We start from the raw sequence: 27334 nt of genomic DNA, 5'->3' as shown, positions 1-27334 counted from the left end.
TTTTGTACGAAGGGTTGGATGGGATGGCAATGTAAATTCTTTGAAGAGTTTGTGTGTTTAGAGTGGGGTCCAGGCACCGTGAAGGGTTGTTGTGGAGACTGTTGATTGCTGCTTGTTGGAAAGGAACCAGGATTCTCTGGGGGACATTCTGGCCAGTGTGCTCACGTAGAAGAATGTGGAGAAAAAGAAACTTTTAAAATGTATTAGGATTGTGGGCAAGCAGCAATTTCTACATGTCCGTGAAAGTTAGCACAGAGGCATTTATGGAATAGACAAATCAAAGCTGCAATGTTGAACCAAAGCTGAGTGCCCCTCCCCCTGCTGGATAAAGGTTAGGTAGAGAATGTTTTCAAACCAGGGCGCCCGAATAATAATTTAAAAGATAGCACATATAATAATTTTCTTTGAAAAAAAAGACTTTTAGTCTTTTTTTTTTCTTTCAGTATTTTTAATTAATGTAACCTGTTTGCTGAGCACCTGTTGTGTGCCAGGCATTGTGCTTAGTGCTGTGATACGTTGTTGAACGAAAGTAGCCATGTTTCCTGCTCTACTGGGGCTTATGATCTATTGTGAGAGTCAGAATTTCTGATAGATAATGATTCTGAGGAAAAGGAACGGTCCTGTGAAAGATGTGCCAAAGCTCAGCGTGAAGCAAGACTTGCCTTAAAAAAAAATGCGACCCAGCTGGAATCTGAAGGACAGCCAGGTGAGAATGAGGGGGTGTTAGGTGATCAGATTTACATGTGAGAAATATCCCCAGCTGAGTGTGTCAGAAATGAATGGGCATGAGGCAGAGTGGACCCAGGGGGGCCAGTGTGTGGGTTTTGGGGGAGGTGGGAGACGGATATGAAGGAGAAGGTGGAGAGGTGGGGAGTAGGTAGATCTGAGGTGGCTTAATAGGTAAATGTGACGGCGAGGTTATTCCCCAAGGTGGGGAGTGCGTGCTGGGGGGGTGACTTGGGACCCAGTGGGGAGATCAGGTTTTAGTCCTGATTTTAGTCAGCTGGGGTGCCTTGGAGGTGTCAGTTAGGCAGTTGGATATTTGGAACAGAAGCGCAGACAAATGTGTGAATCTGATATAAATTTGTTAAAAAATCAGATTAAAACAACATTCAAAATATGGTCTAATTTTAGTGCAAACAATTATGTACATTGGAAAGGGTTTAAGGGACCGACTGAAATAGTTATCTCTGAGGATGGAGTAGGTGAAAAACTGGAGATTTTGTTACCTTCTGTTTTTTAATTTCTCCATAATTCTCCTTCTGCCTAATTCCAATATGAAGAGAGCATTAGGCAGTTCTAAATTGAGGTTAGAATATAAGCATCTTTTTTTTTTTTTTAACTTTAGTATGAATTGGCATAGGGAAGGAATGATTTAAAGAGTTTGCTAACTTGGAATTGAAATAATTTGTATAAACAGACTTCGTTTAACTAGATGCCTTGATTAATTTCCTCCTAAATGGATTTCTTTGAGTTAGGTTCTAAAGAAGAAAATATTTAAATTAAGTGCCAAGTAGAGCATTAAATGGCTAATTAATTAACTCAAAGGGATTATTTCCCAACATGTATTTCACGAGTACCGGTTCACCCCCAGCTCATCAATTTGTGGGTGGGTCGGGGAGCACAGGGCCAGGTGTAGCACAGGTGGTGATGGGTGATGGGTGTTAGTGCAAGGGAACAGAAAAGGGGGCCCGGGCCCAGCACGGCCCCTTGGAAGCAGTAGGAGCTCTGGAGGTGGGGACTCTCGGTAGAGTCTTGGCTTGTCAGCCTTCCTGAGGGAGGCAGTGAGGACTTTGCTTGGCTGGAGCTGCCCGGTGAGTCAGGAGGAGTGGGGGACAGTTATCATGTTACCTGTAGGCCAGGGCTTGGTTCCCTGGTCTGCTGCATGTTGCTTTTCTATTGCTCCGTCAGCAAGGCGCATCTTCTGTGGGGGGTCGGGGGCAGGAAGCCACACTGCCTGTGTCTGAATACTGGCCCCATGACTTCTTTACTTTATGAGCAAAGTATTTCATCTCTCTAACCTCAGTTTTCACATCCCTAAAGGGAGGTTAATGATTGTACCCATCTTACAAGGTCATATTAAGTTTAAGCCTGAGAATTTGTGTTAAAGTTTCAGCATTGTCCTTGGCAAAAAATAGGACTCCAGGAAATGGTAATAACTGTTATCATTGTTGGTCGCCATTGCTACCACCATTCATTGAATTTGGTGAACTAGTTATTCTTTAAATACCAGTTTCTAATGGTTTAAAAACAAACATATAAGCCAGGCTCTCGTAGGTATTTGTTTTATAAAATGAATTTCTGTAGATATTCATTTTCATTTACTTATTTTATATTCCTATCACTTTGAAGAGAGCTTGCTACATAATAGGTGCTCAGTAACAGTTGAGGGAAGAAATATGTTATTTTCTGCATCTTTAGAATTTGAGGATTCCTAGTATGCTATCAGTATGTATATGCTTTTCTGAAAAGAAGCAAAGATCCCAGTTTTGATTTTTAGTATTTAGAAGCCAACAAGAACTGTATCATTAAAAACCAAAACAAACCAAACCAAAAGTCTTGGAATCAAAAGCAAAGGCAACAAAAGCAAAAATAAACAAGTGGGAATACATCAAATTAAAAAGCTTCTGCTCAGCAAAGGAAACTACCAATAATAGGAAAAGGCAGCCTACAGAATGGGAGAAAATATTTGGGAACCATATATGTGATAAGGGGTAATGTCCGAAATATGTAAAGAACTCAAAAAACCAATCAGATCAGATAATGGACTGAGGAACTGAATAGACGTTTTTCCAAAGAAGACATAGAAAATGACCAACAGGTACTTGAAAATGTGCTCAACATGACTGATCATCGGGTAAACACAACTCAAAACCACAGTGTCACCTCACACCTGTTAGAATGGCTGTTATCAGAAGACAGGAGATGACAAGTGTTGGCGGGGATGCAGAGGAAAGGGAGCCCTTGTGCACTGTTGGTGGAAATGTAAATTGGTGCAGCCGCTATGGAAAACAGTATGTAAGTTTCTCAAAAAAATCAAAACTAAAACTACCAGAGGATCCAGCAATTCCTCCTCTGAGTATTTAGCCAAAGAAAATGAAAACATTGTCTTGAAAAAATATCTGCTCTCCCATGTTTGTTGAAGTATTAGTCACAATTGCCAAGATATGGAAACAACCCAAGCGTCCATCCACGGGTGAATGGATAAAGACACACACACACACACACACACACACACACACACACACACACACACAGACACACACAGAGGACTATTATTCAGCCATAAGGAAGACCAAAATCCTGTCATTTGTGACGACATAGGTGGACCTTAGGGAATTTATGCTAAGTGAAATAAGCCAGAGAAAAAGAAATATGTGTTGTATGATCTCATTTATATGTGAAATTTAAAAAGGCCAAACCCGTAGAAACAGATTATAATGATGGCGGTTACCAGGGGCCGAAACATGGGAGGAAAGGGGTGATGTTGGTTGAAGGGTACACATTTAAGATGCATAAGTTCTGGGGAGGTAATGAACAGCGTAGTGATTAGAGTTAGTAAGACTGTATTACATGCCTGAAAGTTGCTAAGAGAGTAGATTTTCAATGTTCTCACCACAGAAAAGGTATGGTAATTATGTGACATGATACAGGTGTTAGCTAATACTAAGGTTGTTAGTAATCATTTTGCAGTATAATAAGTGCATCAGATCAACACTTTGTACACCTTAAACTTACACAATGTTATATGTCAATTACATCTCAGTTAAAATTGGGGGGCAGGGGGAAGGAAGGCCTTGTTTACAGTTTTAAAATATTACTTGGCCAACACTGACAATTCTCCAGAAAAACAGCACATCTCAAAACAAGTGCTCCAGAATAAATGCTGTGAAAAGCTGTTTTATAATAACTTTCAACTTTTAAAATGTTTAGCCTAGGTTTTCTTTTCTCTTCTATCTAGAGTGAAATGTATACAGTTCAACTTTTCATGTATATAATAAACTGTTATCATCACGTAAAGGAAAAGAAGGAGGAAGGTAGATGACTGTTGGTGTCTTCCTCATTAATATTTTCTGAATAATTGGAGAAGTAATTATAAATGATAAACAAGATCATCCCATTCATTCATTCATACAGTTATTCATATATAATCATGTAGAAAGTAGCAGGGTTTTTTTCCTCCTGGATTTTATAGTAAAAGAGGAGGAAAATAGGAAGAGCCTGGACCCTTTGATCCTCTTATAATTCCAAAATAAGTCAACTAATAAAACTGAAGCCTCATGTGCTATACACTGTAGCAGGATACGGCTGTAACTTTGTATCAGCCCTGAGAGTTGGATAGATGGTAGTGTCCTTGGTTTGAGAAGAGGGAGAACCAAATATACTTCCTGAATCTGCAGATCTCTTCGCTTCTTTGGGCGAATGACTGGTCCCAGATAACAAACATTTCTTTGGTTGGTTGGGGTTGGAGAAGGAGGCTAGTTTAGCTAGTAAAAATACATTGATTTTAACGACTGTCTTTAATTTTGTTAGATTACTTATGTGTAATCTTCTTTATGAGTGTTTGTTAAAATGACGGGAGGTTAGTGCCATGTATAATTGTATCACAATTATTGATTATTATCACAATTATTGATTATTATCACAATTATGGATGCCTCATGTTCATGTATCAGAGTAAAATTACAGCATCTGTTTGAACAAAGGTTAAGCAGATCTTACAGATTCACTCATTCCTTCATTCATTTCATCTTTCTGATATTCATTCAACAAACGCTTTTCAGTCTCTAATATACTGGAGAAACAGCTGGAGGTGCTGAGGGAATATCGTGTGTGTGTGGGGGGGTGTCCTCTTATCTCACAGACCTCTCCTTGCAGTGAGGAAAAGAGACTCCAAAGGCAGTGAATCTGGGCAAGGACAGCTCTCAAGAGGAGACAGGAGGGCTGATTTCAGTGGCTGAGAAGGAGCCAGATCTGGGAACAGCTGGAGGCAGAGGGAGCAGCATGTACAGCAACCTGACGTGGAAAAAAGGGTCCTGGATCTTGAGCGAATGAGTGTGGCATGGATGCAGCAGGCAGCTGGGAGAGGGGAAATGGTGGGGTTGGAGAGGAAGGGGGGTATTAAGGACTATATTAAGCAATTTGAGATTTGCTCCTAAATGTAATAAAAAGCCCTTAAACTGTCAAACTGAGAAGTGATATAATTAGAGGTGTATCTTAGAAGGTTGCTTTGGGAAGAATGCATTGTAGATGTGAGCAATGAGGGCAAAGAAGGTAGAGTGAGAGTGATTTTAGAGTCTTAACTGGAGCTAGGTGGGGGGTACTTTGGATGTCCATTTCATTTAAATGCAAGATATCAGGGTTGGAGACAGTCAAGTCTCTTTCCTATTGAGACATTTAGCTGATTTTGCAATGCCTTTGAGACATCCAAGCAGAGATGTTAAGTAGGTCATTGGACATATAGTTCTGAAGCTCAAGGGAAAGATTGGAGTTGGAGGTATGAATTTGGAAATGACAACTATATAGAATAGATGGTGTTTAAAGGCACGTGACGAATAGCGTTTCCACGTGGCAAAAATTTGCAATCATTCTAACCTAGTCATTCTAACCAGTCTTTATTGGTTCCTCCAAGGGTGCACACCTCAGCTTTATACTTGCCTTCACTGTGATGGAAAATCCTAATAACATTTTAATTAGGAAATTAGTATTAAAATGTGGAAAAGGAACTCAAGTTCTTCTGAGTCAAAACATTTGAATGAGAGTAACATGAAATTTAGATTTTGAGGAAAACAACTGAGTGTAAAAGGCTATGAAGAGACAGCTCAGGGAGATGACTCCTCAGACATGAGGCAGTGGTAGTATTATTTCTAAGACACGCACAGAAAATCCCACTCAGAAAGCCTTGAGAAATTTGTGGGTGCTGTAACCATTTGATCTTAGATGGCAAGCACCTGACTGCCACCTGGGAGAGAGCTTATTTAATATAATAAAGGCACATAGTATAAAGTCAGAAACTCACCTGGAATAGGGGAATCCTAGAATCTGTATCCTGTGTTTCAGAATTCTGGTAGTCCCTGCACTGGAATGCCTAAGAGATTGCTTAATTTCTTACAAAATACTAAGCAACACTTCTTTTTAAGGGGACAGTCAAATGGTGACCGTCCTCAGGCGTTTTGTTATTGGCAGTAGTGTGTAGTGTCAGCAGAGATTTCTCAGTACTAGGAACTTGAGACTGAAACCTAGCTGCAGTCACATTATTATTATTATTTTTAATAACAGCATCAGGGCTTCCCTAGTGGCGCAGTGGTTGAGAGTCCGCCTGCCGATGCAGGGGTCACGGGTTCATGCCCCGGTCTGGGAAGATCCCGCATGCCTTGGAGCGGCTGGGCCCGTGAGCCATGGCCGCTGAGCCTGCGCTTCCGGAGCCTGTGCTCCACAATGGGAGAGGCCCGCGTACCGCAAAAAAACAAAAAAACAAAAAACAGCATCATTTTCTTTAATTTGGCTCAGATGTGTTTATTGAGCACCTGTTCCATTCCGGGCAGTGCTTGAGATGTTGAAGGGAATAGGAAATGCTTGCCTTTGGGGATCCATCATAAAACAGGAAGATGAAAATGCTAACAAAATATTTTTCATCTAAAACACTTTTGTTTCATCTAAAACACATTCTAGAATTTGGTTATCTCTTTTATCTCTCTTTTTTTTCTTAGTCTAATTTAAAGTAATTCCAAGTACTTTTAAAGCAAGAAATGGTCCATAGGTAGGTGGGAATATTCAGGCTGGATAAGTTAGGAGGTATGTTCAGCGTTCAGACCAGAAATGCTTCTAATCCCTGGCAGTCTAGTGGTTAAGAGTTGGTGCTTTCACTGCCGAGGGTCCAGGTTCGATCCATGATCGGGGAACTAAGATCCCACAAGCTGAGTGGCACAGCCAAAAAAAAAAAAAAAAGAAAAAGAAAAAAATAAGACTTTCCCTCCCCCAGAAAGGCAGTCTTGAATAAAGATAATTCTGCCTTCAACTGACATAGCAGATGACTACTTTGTTTAACGTTGTCCCCTTTAAAATTCCCGTACTCGTACGATTTATCAGCTAGATATTCTGGTATAGGCTAATCTTCGGTTATGTAGTTTTTTCAGTTATGTAGTTTGTTTAATGATTGGTGTGTGTTTTTAAAAATAATACTGGTGTGCCACTTGTTACAAAAATAAACTCTTAGGATTATGAGCTAAATTTAAAAATATTACCTTGACTGTACTTCCTTTCAGTCCTTGAGTTAGGCTGTGTGGGTCCCAAAGCACTGAGTTTTGTGGGGCTCTAGTGTTAATAGTACCATGAGTATTAATTGTGTTGTGAACATCTGTAGTATTCAGTACTTACTAGAAACTGAGTTCTCTGATTTCTCATCTGCCTTATTTTCCTGTCCCTCCTCACACTCAGCATCATTCAGTTAGACCTGAGATAAACTGAATGAACAATGCTCTTGCTGCCTTCAGAAGGGACACAAAACACCCTCCTCTCCTTTCTGGGACAGAGGATGGGTGTTCCAGACTCCTATTTCATTTTTCTTGTGAATATTTTGTCCTATGCTTTTCTGAGTAAAAGTATTTGAGCATCAGATCACTCCACTTCTTATTCACTGGAAGAAGAGAATGTTCAAGGAGTTTAGAAAATAGTCCTGCTAAGTAAGAGGGCTCCTGCTTTGAAGTAGGGGTTGGGACTCCATCCTGTCCTAGAGCTGGCTGTCTGTTTTGGCAAGGAATGAGTTAAAGAGACTTCTTTGAACCTGCTGTGTTTACTCACATCCTGCTGACTCCAAGGTGTGTTGCTACACACTGTGTCATTCCTGACACAGGTGTCAGGAGTGAAGGGTGAAGGGTGTTTTCATTTGATGTAGTGGAAGCTGTGTCTTTGGTCTCCCTGCTGTATCCAAAGTTCTTGCTTCCATGGAGGGTTACTTATATGGAGAGGGTTCTTTCCTATATTTCCCACCTGTTTGCAGTTTGTTGCCCTTTCTAGAGGACTGAGCAAAACACAGGCTGTGTATCTGGGTTTTGGGGACTGTTTATCTGGGGATCATTTTTTTCTGTAGTTAGTTTTGGAACCTGAGTCACTGTGGATTTTGCCTTTCTAATGGGTTGAGATGGCAGACAGATTGACAGGGAAACCCGCCAAGAAGTATTACTCCTTCTCTGGAACCTCTTGGAAAGATTCAGTGAAGGCACTGAGGTTTTCAAGGTCACTGAACCTCAAAAGAATAACTGCAGAAATCAGCAAAAGGCAGGTTGGTACATAGATTTCTTATCCCTCTAAATTTTCTTCGGAGTTGAAAGTAGTTGCAACTTTTGGAAAAAGTTTCTTGATTAATTTGAACATTCTTTTATAGTTTCAAAAACATATTGACATTTTCTGCACCATCAGTGGGTTTGTGAATGTTTATTATTTATTTGTGTGTATGTTTGTTTATTTTTTTACGTGGGTTTAAATTACTCACTGTCACAACACAAGGTCATAATGTTATCGGAAGATTCTGATTCCTAATACGAACTCTTCTAAAACATTGTTTTAATGAGGACCCTCATGCTACCCAAACATCTCACTGAAAGGATTAGTTGACTTTTGTACGTAAACAAAATATTAGAATAAAAGCAAATTAGTGTTTATATAATTTCATAGGAATATTGTTCCATAGGACTATGTGGAATTAAACTAATTTTTCCCTAAAACATAGTTGGAGGCTATCACCTGGAAATGCAAATGATAGGAAGCAATTCTGGCTGTGTGCTTTCTTGTTGTTTTGTTTTACTATTTGTTGAGTATGTAACTTGAGGCTGTTCAAATAATGCATAGCACATTTTGTTTTAAATAGTATTATCTGTTAGAATTGAAAAGATTCCTCCTTAATATTAATATTTTTGGAGGTCTTTTCCTGTTACTAAACAACAATAATAATTGGTAAAAAGTCAACTAACATCTCACATAGAATGTGATTTTTTTTTCCTTTCATCATTTATTTTTGGACAAGTGCCATGGCTTTTGTGTGCCCCCCAGTGGCCTTTTGGTAGAATGGTTATTTTTGAGCTCCGTTAACAAGTAGTCATGATATCCAAACCACTGCTAGGGGAAGGACTGTGCTTTTCACATTACAGAGAAGTGCTTCAGAACGACTTCCTCCATATGATTCAAATTCAGCTCAAATATGTGATATTTATCTGGCTAGTTTCTGAAGGATGTGTGTTTTGGAACATCTCTCAATGGTATATAGAAGTGGACACTGAGGGGCTTCCCTGGTGGCGCAGTGGTTAAGAATCCGCCTGCCAATGCAGGGGACACAGGTTCGAGCCCTGGTCCGGGAAGATCCCACATGCCGCAGAGCAACTAAGCCTGTGCACCACAACTACTGAGCCTGTGTGCCTAGAGCCCATGCTCCACAACAAGAGAAGTCGCTGCAATGAGAAGCCCGCACACCGCAAGGATCAGTAGCCCCTGCTCGCCACAACTAGAGAAAGCCCGCGCGCAGCAGTGAAGACCCAACACAGCCAAAAATAAAAATAAATAAAATAAATAAATTAAAAAAAAAAGAAGTGGACACTGAAAACTCATATGTATCATCAGTTCTACACTTATTTTGGTGCTCACATGTCTGCTAAATCTTGAGTCATTTTAATTTCCTCTTTTTCCCCTTCTCTTCCTTGTTGTCATGGAGAACGTTGACATATCAGAAACAAGTCAAGACTGAGATATTCCAAATCACTCACCTTTTTCCTCCAGCAGAAATCACAACCCTAACAGATGTTTGTTGGTTAGGAATTCTCAACAATCGTGATTTTTTTCAGTGTGACAGTTGTTTTATGTGCAGATCAGTGTAATTTGAGTTGAGGACACAGATTAAAACCTGTTTCTAAGAAGTTAAACCTTCTATATAGAGTATACAGAAAATAATACCAGAAATGAATGAGGAAATTAAGGGCACTGATTTAGTTTGCAGAATCTTTTCTCTTCCGCCTTGAAGAAGCATCAGGTTGAAAACTCTGCTTGAACTTGAGCTCGGGGGCCTGCATGCTGGAATTTCCTGCTTGAGAATTTCATTGTGAGTGCCCTGTCTTGTCATTAAGGATTCCATAGCATTGTTTATAGAAGTAGTGTGTTTACCTTGAGTTCTCTGCCAAAGTCCAGTTTGTTTAATTAAATTCTGCTGAGCGTTTCAAACTTCCTGCCTGAAACGATTTCTAATTGCTTGTAGTTCCAGGGGTGGTAACAATAGTGATGGCGTTCTGCCCTCGTGACATGCTTTTAAGTGATTACATTCCAATCTGTTGGGTAGGATGAGATAACTTTTCATGTTAAAGATGAGACGTGGTCTTGTGGAGGGTGCACGGGGACATTGGCTGTGTCGGTGAAGAGCGGTTAGGTTCGTGCTCAGAGTTCCTGGGTCATTATGTATGTGGCAGTGGGTGACACTCATGACAAAGGAAGACATGGTTTTTTTCCCCCTCAAGGAAGACGTGTCCCCTCCTCAGAGCCTTGTTTCTCTGATAGAGGCCAGCGTGTGACATTTAAGCAACCATATAATTTCAGCTTTGTGCATTGTTTAGCTTGAGGAAAGGTTGCCATAGAAAATAGGGTTCAAAATCAGGGTTTGTATACTTTTGCGGGCCGAGGGTTAATGGTTAAGACAAGAGTATGATGATACCTCTGAGAGTTGTCAAGAGAGTTTAAATCATGTGTTAAGTGGAAAAAAACTAAGAGAAGCAGAAATGTCATATCTCGGACAGTTTGCTGGGGCTCACAAGACAAAGCATTCAATTTAAAGTGTGTGAGGCTGAAAAATCTGCCTCAGCCAAAACACAACCATTTTGGAGTAAGTGGCTGGAATTCATGCATCAGGATGTGTGCGTGGTCCAGTGTGTGGATTTCAGTCATTTACTACAAAACTATCATTGTGATCATTTGTCTGTATGTCTCTGTCTCTATGCTGACTTTCTACATCTTGATCATACAGAAAATCACAATCTAGACATGGAAGTTAGCAGAATGACACATTCCGACAAGGTTGCTTAACGGTAGAAGAACAATGAAGCTAACTCAGAAAGTTAGATGGCTTTTTAATTCAACAAAAAGAAACCCTAAGAACTGTAAGTTATACAGACGTACATTTCATCTTGTTACAGAGCCTTCGTTTTTAAGTAGAAGACACAGAACTCAAAAGAAAGCTGCTTTGGTCTTCTAGGGCCTAAAGATAATTATTTTGAACCCCTTTGTTAATTATCCTCAGGTACAAAGCAAAGGAAATTGGGTGGATTTTGTATTCAAATACGCTAGAAATTTGTAGTATCCATCGTGTGTGTGTGTGTGTGTGTGTGTGTGTGTAGAGATAACATGCTAAGGCTTTTTGTCTCATGCTTTTCCGTGTTCTATTAAGAGCAACATGTAGAAGGATCACAGTTGATCGAAGTGTAACTCTGTGTGCTCAAAGTTGTATTTTTTTTTTTTTACATCTTTATTGGAGTATAATTGCTTTACAATGGTGTGTTAGTTTCTGCTTTATAACAGAGTGAATCAGTTATACATCAAAGTTGTAATTTTAGACCATTCTTTCCACTATAGACTCCTCGTCAGTGAGAGATTGCAGTTCTGTCCAAAATCATTCAAAGTACAACACTGTTTATCATAAAACGCTAAAACATACGTTCTTCTTAAGTGTTTTTTAGAAAAGTGTCAATACTTTAAGAATATGTAACAAGTTAGGAATATGTAAGTTCTATTTCATAAAATGTAACCCCCTTTTTTTTTTTTTTTTTAAAGAGAGAATGACTTAGAAAGTAGAATGTATATGTGTGGATAAGTTGGAAGAGTGTTTTGTTCCTTTGTTACCAGAATAGTTTCCTAATCATAGCAGAAAAGATAGTGCTGCTAACTGATGTTACCCAGACGGGAAGAAGTGTGTTCTTGATAAGTTTTGTGACATTGCTTTGCTGTGTCCATATTACGTCATCAAGTTAGATTCCCCCTTACTCCTGTGTTGCAGAAGTTGTACATTCTTGCTTTTTTTCACATCCTCAATTAATAAGAAGCTCCTAAACTTAAATACAATTTATATTTTCAAGAATAGCTCATGTATATATTTAATATTACGTTTAGCTTAATAATAGCTATGTAATTGGGTGAAAATGGTGCATATTATAGTACTCCAAGTATTAGTTTAAAAGATACAAACCTTTAGTATTTGCTACCCTCAAATTATTCTAGGGCAAATAAATTTTCTTCCAAAAACACGCTGTCCCCAGATGGAGCTATTTCTGATTCGGATTGAATCAAGGCCTCTTTAGTTATTTTTAGGGAAATTTGTGCTGAGAATTAGGCATTAATTGTACTCCTTAGCTCTCCTTTGACATTTCTTGATTAGGTGGTTTCGTCTGAAACGGCAGCCAAGTTAAAGTAGGCTGAGATAATTTTGAATTTAAGAATAGATGAATCCAGAGCTTTTAATACTTAAATGTCAAAGAGAAGTGAAATGCGTTTAGGTGACCATGATGCACTTTATCATCCTTGAGGTGAGCAAAAAAAGACTGTTGAACACTGTGTTTTAGAAAGCATCAAGCAGGGCCTCGGTCTTTAACTCTACCCTTTTTAAAAAAAAATTCTTTTCTTAAAAAATTAATTAATTAGGCTGTGCTGGGTCTTAGTTGTGGCATGTGGGATCTAGTTCCCTTACCACGGATCGAACCTGGGCCCCCTGCATTGGGAGCTCAGAGTCCTAGCCACTGGACCACCAGGGAAGTTCCTAACTTGACTTTTAGTCTACACCCCTTACTGTAGAAAGCATCTCACCATGTCATAATGCCAGCCAAAACAGGCCTTGGCGACCAAGAGTCAGAAGGGCCAGCACGAAACGTGGCTCATAATGAATACAAAATTTAGGCCATGTAGTTGGAGGATCCATAATGTTCTTTCGAAAGGCAGCACAGCTCTTTTATCGGAGGGTCTTCAAACAGGGTGGAAACAAAGCAGCCCATCAGTGGGGTGTATATGATTTATGTTATGAACTGTTGGTTATACATGTTCCTGAGGAGGAACCATCTCTGTCGGTTGAGAAAGGATGGTTGTTCCTGCCATGTGGGACATGCAGTTGCCTGGTTAGAGTGACTGGGTGCTCGGCTGGTGGTAAATTCCTTGTCTACCTTTTTGGGCTGTGAACTAAATGCACTGTAATTTATGTTAATTTGCTTTAAAAGTCTTCAATTTGGTACTTGATCATAAGGCTGGGTGAGAAAGATGAAGAAATGTACATAAATAGCAGTGTTCCTGGGGAAAGGGAGAGCAGTTAACCTTTTGAATCAGTCATATGTAAATAAACCTAGGCTTTTTTTCAGTGATATATCTATTTTCAAGTTGTATCTTTAAAACCACAAAATGTGTTGTTTTCGAAATTCGTGACCTGCTTCTCTGTCCCTTAGGAACTCTGCTCCTGAGTTCTTGTAGCACTTATAGCCTGTGCGGCTCTTCTTTGTAACAGTTGGAACGATTGACATTCACTTTCAAAGAATCAGTTCTCTTTGATTTGGAAACATATAATCATTTTGGCAAGCATTTTTCCCTTTTCAGTTTCTCCTAACCCTGATGTTTCAGTGTCTCTTGCGGCATTATATGGTAACATTGGCCCTTAGTGTTTAAATTTGCCTTGAATTTAATTTTCATATGGAGTTTGAAATACATATTACTATGATGCATATAGTAAAAAGAAGTTTTTAATGTTTTTTATCACTATGATCTAAATAACAACCAAGCAAACTTTTAAGTTTTTATTTTTGAATTGTTTGAACCTAGTGGAGGAGATAAATGCATTACCTGAGGAAGTTGGTTTGAAATTCATTCTCTTTTAAAATTTGATTTGCATGCATTGCTTTATATTTATTTTTCCATACTGAAATTGGCATTTTTATACAACTCTAATATCTGTTGATACATTTGAGTTTCCTGAGTCAAAGCTATTTCTTAAATGCAGAAAGCAGTGGCTTGCCTTTATCATACATCTTACTCTTTGATTGGAGCCGTGACTGACGGAAATATGGTATATAGAGCAAACCCAGGGGCACCTGTCTGATGCTGTGTGTAATGCAGGCCGAATGCTTATTTCTTTCGATTTGAAGACTGTAATTCCTACAGAGGTCTCAGCTTCTGAAAGAGTGGCCACTGGCATGTGTCCTCCATCATTTGACCTTGGCCAGTGACTCTGGATTCACTGTGGTCTCAGTTTTGTAGACTTGAATGGCTGCCCACGTATTGTTAAAGAAACCAGTTGAAAAAAAGAGACAGAAATGCATTTCTGTGCTTTTTGTGAGGCTCACTTACATAAAACTTCAGGTTCTAATGATCTCAGCTCCTTTCCTGCATTTGGCTGTCTCTTAAAAACAGAGTTGAAAGTGTACATAAAACAAACAACAAACAAAATTCTTCTCGGATCAAGTGTTGTGGGATTGTACTTGGAGAATTTTTATAGCTTGATTGGACTTTAGATGTCATTTAACCTCGGGATTCTTTTTTTTTTTTAATTTTTTTAAAATTTATTTTTGGTTGCGTTGGGTCTTTGTTACTCTGTGCGAGCGTTCTCTACTTGTGGTGAGCGGGGTTTACTCTTCATTGCAGTGCATGGGCTTCTCACTGCGGTGGCTTCTCTTGTTGCGGAGCACGGGCTCTAGGTGTGTGGGCTTCAGTAGTTGTGGCATGTGAGCTCAGTAGTTGTGGCTCATGGGCTCTAGAGCACAAGGCTCAGTAGTTGTGGCGTGCGGGCTCAGTTGCTCCGCGGCATATGGGATCCTTCCAGACCAGGGATCGAACCTGTGTCCCCTGCATTGGCAGGCGGACTCCCAACCACTGTGCCACCAGGGAAGTCCCTAACCTCGGGATTCTTCACCATGGGTCAAGCCAGGTGTTGTAGATGCTTAGAGACACTCTCAAGCATGCTTGTGGGGGCCAGTTGGGGCCTCTCCCCCCGACCCCCCACAACAACCTCAAGTGAGTCTGGCCTAAACCACTGAACACTGACAGGTGAAGAAACAGCTCTGGAGAAGTTAAGGGACTTACGGAAGATAATAGAACTATGTAGCTGAAGATTTGAGAATAGAACTCAATGGCAATGAGCATAGGACACGTGCTCATCATAGGAAGAAACAAGAGCGTGAGGCTCCGGGCCCTGTGAGTGACAGCTGAGCCAGCACACTGTTGTTGTTGGTTGGTGTTGTGTAGGCTGGTGTTGTTGGTTGGTGTTGTGTTGGCTGGTGTTGGCCTTCACGCAGGTGTCCCTGTGTTCTGAGGCTGGTGAAGGAGCGTCTACAGCTGTGTAGGTGTGACCTCCGGTGGAGATAGGAGGCTGGCTACTAACGTCCCCTCAGATTCCCACACCAGAGATTTTTATCTGCAGTAACAGCACAGGTAAGCTCCTTTCTTTCGGATCAAGATGTAAAAGTCAAGATCAAAATATCTAACCGGGTTACTAAGTAAGACTCTCTTAGCTCCTTTAACACAAAGTATGACCTTGTTAACAAAGTTATCTAACTTTGGATAGCTTTTCAGTATCAATCTGAGGAGGATACATAAGTCGCTTTGTCATATGGTTTATATATTTATTCTTCATCATAGAATTTTAGGATTTTCCATCATAGATTTGAAAGCCAAATTTTTAATAAATAACTTTGGAATAAGTTCTTCTGTCTGTATTGAAAACCATCTGAGATGTCCAGATATCTTAGGTAAAATATTTATTTTTGGCTTTGCAGCTTGCGGGATCTTAGTTCCCCAACCAGGGATTGAACCCGGGCCCTTGGAAGTGAAAGCGTGGAGTACCAACCACTGGACTGCCAGGGAATTCCCTAAATTTTTTTTTTTAATCACCTTTCTTTTTTCCTTGGTTAACAGGATTTTTTCCCCTTTACCAGTTTTTTTTTTTTTTTTTTTTTTGGTATGCGGGCCTCTCACTGCCGTGGCCTCTCCCGTTGCGGAGCACAGGCTCCGGACGCGCAGGCTCAGCGGCCATGGCTCACGGGCCCAGCTGCTCCGCGGCACGTGGGATCTTCCCGGACCGGGGCACAAACCCGTGTCCCCTGCATCGGCAGGCGGACTCTCAACCACTGTGCCACCAGGGAAGTCCTGTTTTTCTCTTTCTGACTTCACTCTGTATGACAGTCGCTAGATCCACCCACGTCTCTACAAATACCCAATTTCGTTCCTTTTTATGGCTGAGTAATACTCAATTGTATATATGTACCACATCTTCTTTATCCATTTGTCTGTCGATGGGCATTTAGGTTGCTTCCATGACCTGGCTATTGTAAATAGCGCTGCAATGAACACTGGGATAAGTGTCTTTTTGAGTTATGGTTTTCTCTGGGTACATGCCCAGTAGTTGGATTGCTGGGTCATATGGTAATTCTATTTTTACTTTTTTAAGGCGCCTCCATACTGTTCTCCATAGTGGCTGTATCAATTTACATTCCCACCAACAGTGCAAGAGGGTTCCCTTTCCTCCACACCCTCTCCAGCATTTGTTGTTTGTAGATTTTCTGATGATGCCCATTCTAACTGGTGTGAGGTGATACTTCATTGTAGTTTTGATTTGCATTTCTCTAATAATTAGTGATGCTGAGCAGCTTTTCATGTGCTTCTTGGCCATCTGTATGTCTTCTTTGCAAAAATGTCTATTTAGGTCTTCTGCCCATTTTTTAATTGGGTTGTTTGCTTTATTAACATTGAGCTGCATGAGCTGTTTATATATTTTGGAGATTAATCCTTTGTCCATTGATTCATTTGCAAATAGTTTCTCCCATTCTGAGGGTTGTCTTTTTGTCTTGTTTGTAGTTTCCTTTGCTGTGCAAAAGCTTTTAAGTTTCATTAGGTCCCATTTGTTTATTTTTGTTTTTATTTCCATTACTCTAAGAGGTGGATCAAAAAAGATCTTGCTGTGATTTATGTCAAAGAGTGTTCTTCCTATGTTTTCCTCTAAGAGTTTCATAGTATCTGGTCTTACATTTAGGCCTTTAATCCATTTTGAGTTTATTTTTGTGTATGGTGTTAGGAGTGTTCTAATTTCATTCTTTTACATGTAGCTGTCCAGTTTTCCCAACACCACTTATTGAAGAGACTGACTTTCCTCCATTGTATATCTTTGCCTCCTTTGTCATAGATTAGTTGACCAGAGATGCGTGGGTTTATCTCTGGGTTTTCTATCCTGGTCCATTGATCTAGATTTCTGTTTTTGTGCCAGTACCATACTGTCTTTATTACTGCAGCTTTGTAGTATAGTCTGAAGTCAGGGAGTCTGATTCCTCCAGCTCTGTTTTTTTACCTCAAGACTGCTTTGGCTATTTGGGGTCCTTTGTGTCTCCATACAAATTTTAAGATTTTTTGTTCTAGTTCTGTAAAAAATGCCATTGGTAATTTGATAGGGATTGTATTGAATCTGTAGATTGCTTTGGGTAGTATAGTCATTTTCACAATATTGATTCTTCCAATCCAAGAACATGGTATATCTCTTCATCTGTTTGTATCATCTTTAATTTCTTTCATCAGTGTCTTATAGTTTTCTGCATACAGGTCTTTTGTCTCCTTAGGTAGGTTTATTGCTAGGTATTTTATTCTTTTTGTTGCAGTGGTAAATGGGAGTGTTTCCTTAATTTCTTTTTCAGATTTTTCATCATTATTGTATAGGAATGCAAGAGATTCTTGTACATTAATTTTGTATCCTGCAACTTTACCAAATTCATTGATTAGCTCTAGTAGTTTTCTGGTGGCAGTTTTAGGATTCTCTATGTATAGTATCATGTCATCTGCAAACAGTGACAGTTTTACTTCTTCTTTTTCAATTTGGATTCCTTTTATTTCTTCTCTGATTGCCATGGCTAGGACTTCCAAAACTATGTTGAATAATAGTTGCGAGAGTGGACATCTTTGTCTTGTTCCTGATTATAGAGGAAATGCTTTCAGTTTTTCACCATTGAGAATGATGTTTGCAGTGGGCTTGTCATATATGGCCTTTATTGTGCTGAGGTAGGTTACTTCTGTGCCCACTTTCTGGAGAGCTTTTATCATAAATGGGTGTCGAATTTTGTCAAAAGCTTTTTCTGTCTCTATTGAGATGATCGTATGGTTTTTATTCTTCAGTTTGTTAATATGGTGTATCACATTGATTGATTTGCATATATTGAAGAATCCTTGTATCCCTGGGATAAATCCCACTTGATCGTGGTGTATGATCCTTTTAATGTGTTGTTGGATTCTGTTTGCTAGTATGTTGTTGAGGATTTTTGCATCTATATTCATCAGTGATATTGGTCTGTAATTTTCTTCTTTTGTAGTACCTTTGTCTGGTTTTGGTATCAGCGTGATGGTGACCTCATAGAACGAGTTTGGAAGTGTTCCTTCCTCTGCAATCTTTTGGAGGAATTTGAGAAGGATGCGTGTTAGCTCTTCTCTAAATGTTTGATAGAATTCACCTGTGAAGCCATCTGGTCCTGGACTTTTTTTTGTTGGAAGATTTTTAATCACAGTTTCAATTTCATTACTTGTGACTGGTCTGTTCATATTTTCTATTTCTTCCTGGTTCAGTCTTGAAAGGTTATACCGTTCTAAGAATTTGTTCATTTCTTCCATGTTGTCCATTTTATTGGCATATAGTTGCTTGTAGTTGTCTCTTAGGATGCTTTATGTTTCTGCGGTGTCTGTTGTAACTTCTCCTTTTTCATTTCTAATTTTATTGATTTGAGTCCTCTCCCTCTTTTTCTTGATGAGTCTGGCTAATGGTTTATCAATTTTGTTTCTCTTCTCGAAGAACCAGCTTTTAGTTTTATTGATCTTTGCTATTGTTTTCTTTGTTTCTATTTCGTTTATTTCTGCTCTGATCTTTATGATTTCTTTCCTTCTGCTAATTTTGGGTTTTGTTTGTTCTTCTTTCTCTAGTTGCTTTAGGTATAAGGTTAGATTGTTTATTTGAGATGTTTCTTGTTTTTTGAGGTAGGCTTGTATTGCTATAAACTTCCCTCTTAGAACGGATTTTGCTGCATTCCATAGGTTTTGGATCGTCGTTTGTTTGTTGTAATTTGTCCCTAGGTATTTTTTGATTTCCTCTTTGATTTCTTCAGTGTTCTCTTGGTTATTTAGTAATGTATTGTTTAGCCTCCATGTGTTTGTGTTTATACGTTTTTTTCCCTGTAATTGATTTCTAATGTCATAGTGTTGTGATCCAAAAAGATGCTTGATATGCTTTCAGTTTTCTTAAATTTCCTGAGGCTGGATTTGTGACCCAAGATGTGATGTATTCTGGAGAATGTTCCGTGTGCACTTGAGAAGAAAGTGTAATCTGCTGTTTTTGGATGGAATGTCCTCTAAATATCAATTAAATCTATCTGGTCTGTTGTGTCATTTAAAGCTTGTGTTTCCTTATTAATTATCTGTTTGGATGATCTGTCCATTGGTGTGAGGTGTTAAAGTCCCCCACTATTATTGTGTTACTGTCGATTTCCTCTTTTATAGCTGTTAGCAGTTGCCTTATGTACTGAGGTGCTCCTATGTTGGGTGCATGTATATATATATATATATATATATATATATATATAAAATTGTTATATCTTATTGTTATATCTTCTTCCTGGATTGATCCCTTGATCATTATGTAGCGTCCTTCCTTGTCTCTTGTAACATTCTTCATTTTAAAGTCTATTTTATCTGATATGAGTATTGCTACTCCAGCTCTCTTTTGATTTCCGTTTGCATGGAATATCTTTTTCTATCCCCTCACTTTCAGTTTGTATGTGTCCCTAGGTCTGAAGTGGGTCTCTTGTAGACAGCATATATATGCGTCCTGTTTTTGTACCCATTCAGTGAGCATGTGTCTTTTGGTTGGAGCATTTAATCCATTCACGTTTAAGGTAATTATTGATATGTATGTTCCTATGACCATTTTCTTAATTGTGGGTTTGTTTTTGTACATCCTTTTCTTCTCTTGTGTTTCCCACTTAGAGAAGTTCCTTTAGCATTTGTTGTAGAGCTGGTTTGGTGGTGCTGAAATCTCTTAGCTTTTGCTTGTCTGTAAAGTTTTTGATTTCTCAGTCAAATCTGAATGAGATCCTTGCTGGGTAGAGGAATCTTGGTTGTAGGTTCTTCCCTTTATCACTTTAAATCTATCATGCTACTCCCTTCTGGCTTGTAGAGTTTCTGCTGAGAAATCAGCTGTTAACCTTATGGGAGTTCCCTTGTATATTATATGTCATTTTTCCCTTGTTGCTTTGAATAATTTTTCTTTGTCTTTAATTTTTGTCAATTTTATTACTATGTGTTTCAGCGTGTTTCTCCTTAGGTTTATCCTGCCTGGGACTCCCTGCCTTCCTGGGCTTGGGTGGGTATTTCCTTTCCCATGTTAGGGAAGTTTTTGACTATAATCTCTTCAAATATTTTCTTGGGTCCTTTCTCTCTCTCTTCTCCTTCTGGGACCCCTATAATGCAAATGTTGTTGTGTTTAATGTTGTCCTAGAGGTCTCTTAGGCTGTCTTCATTTCTTTTCATTCTTTTTTATTTTGTTCTGCGGCAGTGAATTCCGCCATTCTGTCTTCCAGGTCACTTATCCGTTCTTCTGCCTCAGTTATTTTGCTACTGTCTACTTCTAGTGTATTTTTCATTTCAGTTATTGTATTGTTCATCTCTGTTTGTTTGTACTTTAATTCTTCTAGGTGTTTGTTCTTTAATTCTTCTAGGTCTTTGTTAAAGATTTCTTGCATCTTCTCGATCTTTGCCTCCATTCTTTTTCCGAAGTCCTGGATCATCTTCACTATCATTATTCTGAATTCTTTTTCTGGAATGTTGCCTATCTCCACTTCATTTAGTTGTCTTTCTGGGGTTTTATCTTGTTCCTTCATCTGGTACATAGCCCTCTGCCTTTTCATCTTGTCTTTCTGTGAATGTGGTTTTTGTTCTACAGGCTGCGGGATTGTAGTTCTTCTTGCTTCTTATGTCTGTCCTCTGGTGGATGAGGCTATCTAAGAGGCTTTTGCAAGTTTCCTGATGGGAGGGACTGGTGGTGGGTAGAGCTGGGTGTTGCTCTGGTGGGCAGAGCTCAGTAAAACTTTAATCCACTTGTCTGCTGATGGGTGGGGCTGGGTTCCCTCCCAGTTGGTTGTTTGGCCTGAGGCGACCCAACACTGGAGCCTACCTGGCTCTTTGGTGGGGCTGATGGCGGACTCTCGGAGGGCTAACGCCAAGGAGTACTTCCCAGAACTTCTGCTGCCAGTGTCCTTGTCCCTTGGTGAGTCACATCTTCCCCCCCGCCTCTGCAGGAGACCCTCTAACACTAGCAGGTAGGTCAGGTTCAGTCTCCTATGGGGTCACTGCTCCTTCCCCTGGGTCCCGATGTGCACACTACTTTATGTGTGCCCTCCAGGAGTGGAGTCTCTGTTTCCCTGAGGCCTGTCGAAGTCCTGCAGTGAAATTCTGCTAGCCTTCAAAGTCTGATTCTCTAGGAATTCCTCCTCCTGTTTCCAGACCCACAAGTTGGGAAGCCTGATGTGGGGCTCGGAACCTTCACTCCAGTGGGTGGACTTCCGTGGTATAAGTGTTCTCCAGTTTGTGAGTCACCCACCCAGCAGTTATGGGATTTGATTTTATTGTGGTTGCACTGCTTGTACCGGCTCATTGTGGCTTCTCCTTTGTCTTTGGACGTGGGGTATCTTTTTTGGTGAGTTCCAGTGTCTTCCTGTCGATGATTGGTCAGCAGTTAGTTGTGATTCTGGTGCTCTCGCAAGAGGGAGTGAGAGCACGTCCTTCTACTCCGCCATCTTGAACTATTATCTTTAAAAACCTTTTTTTTTTTTTTTTTTGCGGTAGGCGGGCCTCTCACTGTTGTGGCCTCTCCCGTTGCGGAGCACAGGCTCCGGACGCGCAGGCTCAGCGGCCATGGCTCACGGGCCCGGCCGCTCCGCGGCATGTGGGATCTTCCCGGACCGGGGCACGAACCCGTGTCCCCTGCATCGGCAGGCGGACTCTCAACCACTGTGCCACCAGAGAAGCCCTTAATCACCTTTTGATGCTGATCCTCAGAACATTCAAAACACCAAACGTGGGAGAACAGGCATTTTGTCAAAGGATTGTGTTCTTTTTCATTAGTTCCAAACTAATCATCACCTCCTTTTATTACAATGCACTGTTATGTTAGTATTTGTTTTTCATAATATAAAACAAAGCCTTTAATTTTTCAGTTGTTTAAAAAACGCAGTTTTATACTTAAGCCAACCTTGAAGGTAAGCACAAAATTTGTCAGTTTACATGTTTATTTTTTTGGTTTTTTTTTTTTTTACCCCCAATACCTCAAGCCACCCATTCTGTGCATAGAACTGTCCTAGGTGCAATGAAAGAGATTTTTAACTTTTTAAACATGATTGTACTTTGTGGAATTGTGTTATCTCCCTTTCCATAGAGTAAAAATAAATAAAATCACCATTGTTTACTACTGACCTGCCCCAAACCCACTTCTGGCTTATAGAAATGTTAGTTTCTGCCACACTTAAGATGTTTCAGTGAACTCAGCTCCTAATAGTTATGTTGGTATTACAAGCATTTTTTCCATACTCTTTTCTGTCTCCCATATTTTCATCTGTTGTATCCTCAACACCTAGAACAATGCCTAGCACATAGGAAGTGCTCAAATGTTTGTTGAATGAATGGGAATGAGATATTACCCAAAGTATCTTTGCTTTGAGAAGGTCCAATTGTGTGAACAAATTTTTTCTTTTGCTTATCCATGAAAATTAAATATTTACCATTAGATTTAAGTATAACTACAAAGAAGGCTCTGGAGATGTTGATATTGTGGGCATTTATATGATGTAAAGCCAGGTTTGGAGGAAGAGAATTGTCTGTTCTCTCTCTCTTTCTCTCAGCTCTTCTTAGATTTCTCTTAAGTTACTCTAATGGATATGAACTGTGATAGACAGTTTCTATTGATAATTCCAGTCTTCATGGAATGTAGGAGGAGTGTGGTGACAATGAGGCAGTCACTTGCGCTGAGTAGGTCAAGTGAGGTGGAGAGTACGGACAAAATCCCAGTACAGACAATTTTATAATGGGAGGGGTTCTACATATAGGAAGGTGTTTTTAGGCTGGTGGAAAGAGACCTTTTTTTTTTAAAATTATGGCCAAGAAATTGACCTGAGATGCGGTTTGTCTGGGCCTGTCCCGGCCTTGGTTGTTTTCATTTGTCTTTGTAGGTGAGAGCTGTGAACAAGTAGCAATTAGTCGTTCACCCATCTTCCACCTTAACCATTGCAGGCAACCGGCGAAAACCCACGTCCATCATCGGCCCACGCAGGAAGCTAACGGACCAAGGAGAGATGTGGTGTATCTCCTTCCTTCCTTGGTTTTCGGAAAATCCCTCCCCCTCACTCCCTTCTAATGACCTTAGAACAGTAAAGTGGCAGGTAATTTCTCCTTCAGGCCCTACAAATGAGAATGGAGCTTCTTATGATAGAGCTTGTGATCATTATTTTCAGCAAAGTCATCACAGTATAATAAGCATTTCTTGTGGAATTTAAGAATAAGCGCTAGCTACAGTAGCTGATGTTTACGTTCAGCTTAATTTACCAAGTGCACCTTGGCTGGGCATTTGGCCGTCAGTCATCCAACTGGACTGAACTAGAAAGGGGAGCACCCTGGCTTTGTCCCACGCCACCCACGTGTGAGCACTTTGATGCTTAGAATTAACTACTTGCAAATGTTTCTCAAATACGCTAGATACAAAATCATCTAAAATCATTATTCATTTTTCAGTGCCAACAGCTGGCAGATAAAAATATCTCTTTGCATAATGTTCTTTCGGCTCAGTAATGAATAAGGTGACAACACTGTAACCCCCAACTGTCGTGCTGCTGTCGGTGCAGCCACAGTGAATGCTGTTGTAGGTGCTGGTGGTCTCACCGCCGTCGCTTGCTCTGGATGTCGATCAGTATGTTTTGAGAAACTGCGGGATGACACTTGGAGTACAACCCATTCTTTCTTTACGTATTGAATTCTGATTTCTGACTTGTCGGCCTTGCGTTAACAGAAAGATCGCTTCTACCATCTGGTTGGCCCTTGATGATTGGTTCATTTTAACGTTTGGATTTTGTTCTTGGATTTCCAAACCAATTTCTCAACCTATATGTCAATAATTATGTTATAATTAAGTTCAGAGTATTTCTGAAAGATCTGGAGCAGATGCTTTGGTTGTTGGATATGCCTAGCAAGTCTGGTTTCAAATTAGGTCCAAACAAGGTCTGGTTCAAAATGCCCATGCTTGGTTTCTGGAACACTCAATCCCATATTATATGTGCACGCCCGACTCCCCCTCTCTCTGCCTTTAAGGATGAGGAGAAGGTAATCAAGCCCAGGAGCAGAAGAGTAAGAAATGAGGAACCCTCAGTGGACAGATGGTAGAAGGTGAATAGGACAGAACTGAGTAGCTGGAGTTGTCTTGTTGGGTCATTGCTGTAGTGCCGTGTAGAGTCAGCTAGTGATAACGCACTAACTCCTGAGCTTTGACAAAAAACGAAGTTGAGAGTCTTACATGCTTTGTATTGTATTGGGAACCAAAAGTAACGAGTCAGCAGAAGTTTCTTGCTACTTGATTAGGCACATAATTAGTCAATATATATTGCATGAATACACGTGCTAGGGTTTTAAAAAATCATTAATGCCTCAGTAATATACCTCCTATGCTCACACTGGGGTTTTTGGAGGATTGGCTTTTATTTAGAAATAAATTAGGTGGTTCATGAGAATCTTTTAGTATGATTATCCTCTAGCTTATTTGAATTGCTATACCTATTTTGTTAAAGACAGTCTAGAAATCTTTATTATTAATAACTTGCACAGATTATATTAATTCAGGAAACTTCTCCAGGCAAGTTTTCTTTTTTCTTAAAATGTATGATTTTCCTGGTAGTTGTGGTTTTGCTTATGTTGTTCCTACTCAGTGGGATGCCTTTGCAGAAAGTCGTGTGTTCCCTCTTATGGGCTGTCTGTCTATCTAAAACACACGCACGTAAACACATAATTTATGAAGCATTTCTGAACCGTCCGCAGATTCTGTCTAAGCCGTTACGGAGAGAAGGATAGAATGTGCTTGAGAACCCAGAAATGATTAGAAAATGTATTTAATATTTTGCACAGAAAGACTTGCTTGGGGATGAACCTCTTAATAACCTTGTCTGGGATGATAGATGCAGCGGCCACTAATTTGACTAAGAAAAAGGTTCTGATTGCATTTGCTGTTGATACAGACATTGACATAAATATATTAAGAGCACTCTTTTGGGAAAAAGAGTGGAAAGTGGAGCGTTTTGTGGATGAATAGAATGACACAACATCTTTAAAGTATTTGCCATGTCTGACGCTTCCCAGGCCGGGTGGGTCACACACAGGAGCCCGTTCCCTGTGTTCAATGTGCCCGTTTGTCGCATCGGTATTTGCCTACAATTGGGTGTCTGGAAGTAGAGAGAGGGAGTGTTTTCAGATCAAGGAAAGCTGACCATAGCGAGAGAAAGGGCCAGCAGTTCTTTTCGGCCACCCTGAGATGTCAACTGAACCTGTTTTAGAGAAAGTGATTGCAGACGAAGTGGAGACACCATTCTCTTGACATGTGTACCTCCAGGAATGTGTGGGCGTGGCTCTCTGCCTGCATGTTTTAGGCACTGAGATCCAAGGAGCTGGATCTGACCCTCTCTCCAGGGGGGTGCGGTCTTTGCAGCACGTGTGCCCCTTTCTTGGACTGCACTGCTCGGTGATGGGGAACCTTAATGCATCACTGATTGTGCCAATCCCTCCCTCTCTCGAAGGGCTTACCTGAAGGTCAAGGGCTCTTGTCTGTGTCTCTCGTTTCACTGCAGTGAAGTCCAGAAGTCCACCATCACTGAGCTCTTTGCAAAGCCGTGGTGATAACAGCTCTCATCTCTGTGATTCTTTCCTCTGTGTCACTGAACCTGGGTGAAGGCCTGTGGACCCTCAGGCGCTGTTTTGGCTGTAGATGGATAAATAGATCATGCCCATTTTTTTTTTTCTTTCCCCTTTATTCTGTGTGAAGATGACACTCAATAGCTGTTACTTCCTTTCCTAACCTCCACAGAAAAGGGCTTTTGCCCCGGCTTCTCCGCTATGACCATCAAGCCTTCCTTTGACTAGATATGAGCAGTTTCGGAAAAACCACAGGACCTTCATCAGGCCTGTTCAGGAAAAAAGTTTGCATTTTTGCTGCATAAATGTCCTGAGTTCTTTTATTCGTTCATTTGTTTTAGGATTGTTTGCAAGTAGGCTTTGTTTTATTTATTTCCTAAGAAAGTGTTGCTTTATTAGTTACAGAAGAACTAGCTTTGTCAGCATGTTGGGTGTGCGAGAGGCATCTTTTCTGTCTCTTGTTTTTCAGGGAGAGTAATTACAGCTTCAATGAAAAAGTAGTTTTTGACTTGAGGTGCCTAGGATGTCCTGAAGGGCTATGTTATGTCTAACGATGAAAGCATCTTTGTTAGATCACATCCTCACATTATTTCTACCGGTCCAATTAGTTATAATCCTAGCCCTTCTGCCATATGTAAAAAGTGGCTTTTGGTAGATAATTTAATGTGTGAAAGAGCTCCTATTGTCGCTTCAGCTTTTAAAAGTAACATTTATTTCAGTTCCTCGTTGATGAGGTCAGCAGATTCCATTCTTGGGTGCCAGTACAGAATATGAGGGGCGAATTGGGATACAGCATCCAGCACTGCAAAAATGCCTTCGAGTATTGAACTAGAACACAGTGCTTCTGTGTCTTGTTTTAAAATAATTTCCCAGTCTGAAAGCAGCTGAGTGCTGCTGTGTTGGGTGGTTCAGCCCCCTGGTTCTTGCTGCCGGAGCCGCTATCCCGGGTGCTGACTGGGGCTCATGGGGGCTGGTCCGGTCTGGCTCGTTCAGCCACAGAAAGCCTAGTGATTGCTGAACCCACCCGTGAGAACCTGAGGACCATGTGTATTTGGATCAGGGAGAGAATGACAGACTCTCCTCACATGCATCTTCATTTTGCCCAGTTTAGCTGTGCCTTTCAGTGGCCGTGCACTCAGGGTCTCCCCCCCCCCCCCAAGCCACCCGGCGTGGGGACAGGAGCCACCCGGCCCAGATGCACGTGGCAGCCCTGTGCACAGTTATTTACTCCTCAGTTGATGCTCTTCTGAGAATACCCCCATGTTTAAAATGTCCTTTGTGTTCTAAAATTTTATTCTAACTTTTAAATGGTCTATCTTTTGAGAAAAATAAACATACAGTGCAGGCATTTATGTAGATATTATATATGTGG

At 40.4% G+C, this 27334-nt stretch overlaps 1 protein-coding gene across 19 annotated transcripts in view; it reads left to right on the top strand.

Moving 5' to 3' along the window:
• Positions 1-27334, top strand: part of PARD3 (par-3 family cell polarity regulator) — a 642085-nt gene that overhangs the window by 115249 nt on the left and 499502 nt on the right. The gene's annotated exons all lie outside the window — the stretch shown is intronic.

This window comes from Delphinapterus leucas, chromosome 2 (genome assembly GCF_059928025.1).
Source record: "Delphinapterus leucas isolate spDelLeu-1000000601 "Yukka" chromosome 2, BTC_Dleu_Yukka2, whole genome shotgun sequence".
NCBI lineage: Eukaryota > Metazoa > Chordata > Mammalia > Artiodactyla > Monodontidae > Delphinapterus > Delphinapterus leucas.
The sequence above is the reverse complement of the archived record's forward strand: the minus strand, read 5'-3'. Positions and strand labels throughout refer to the sequence as shown.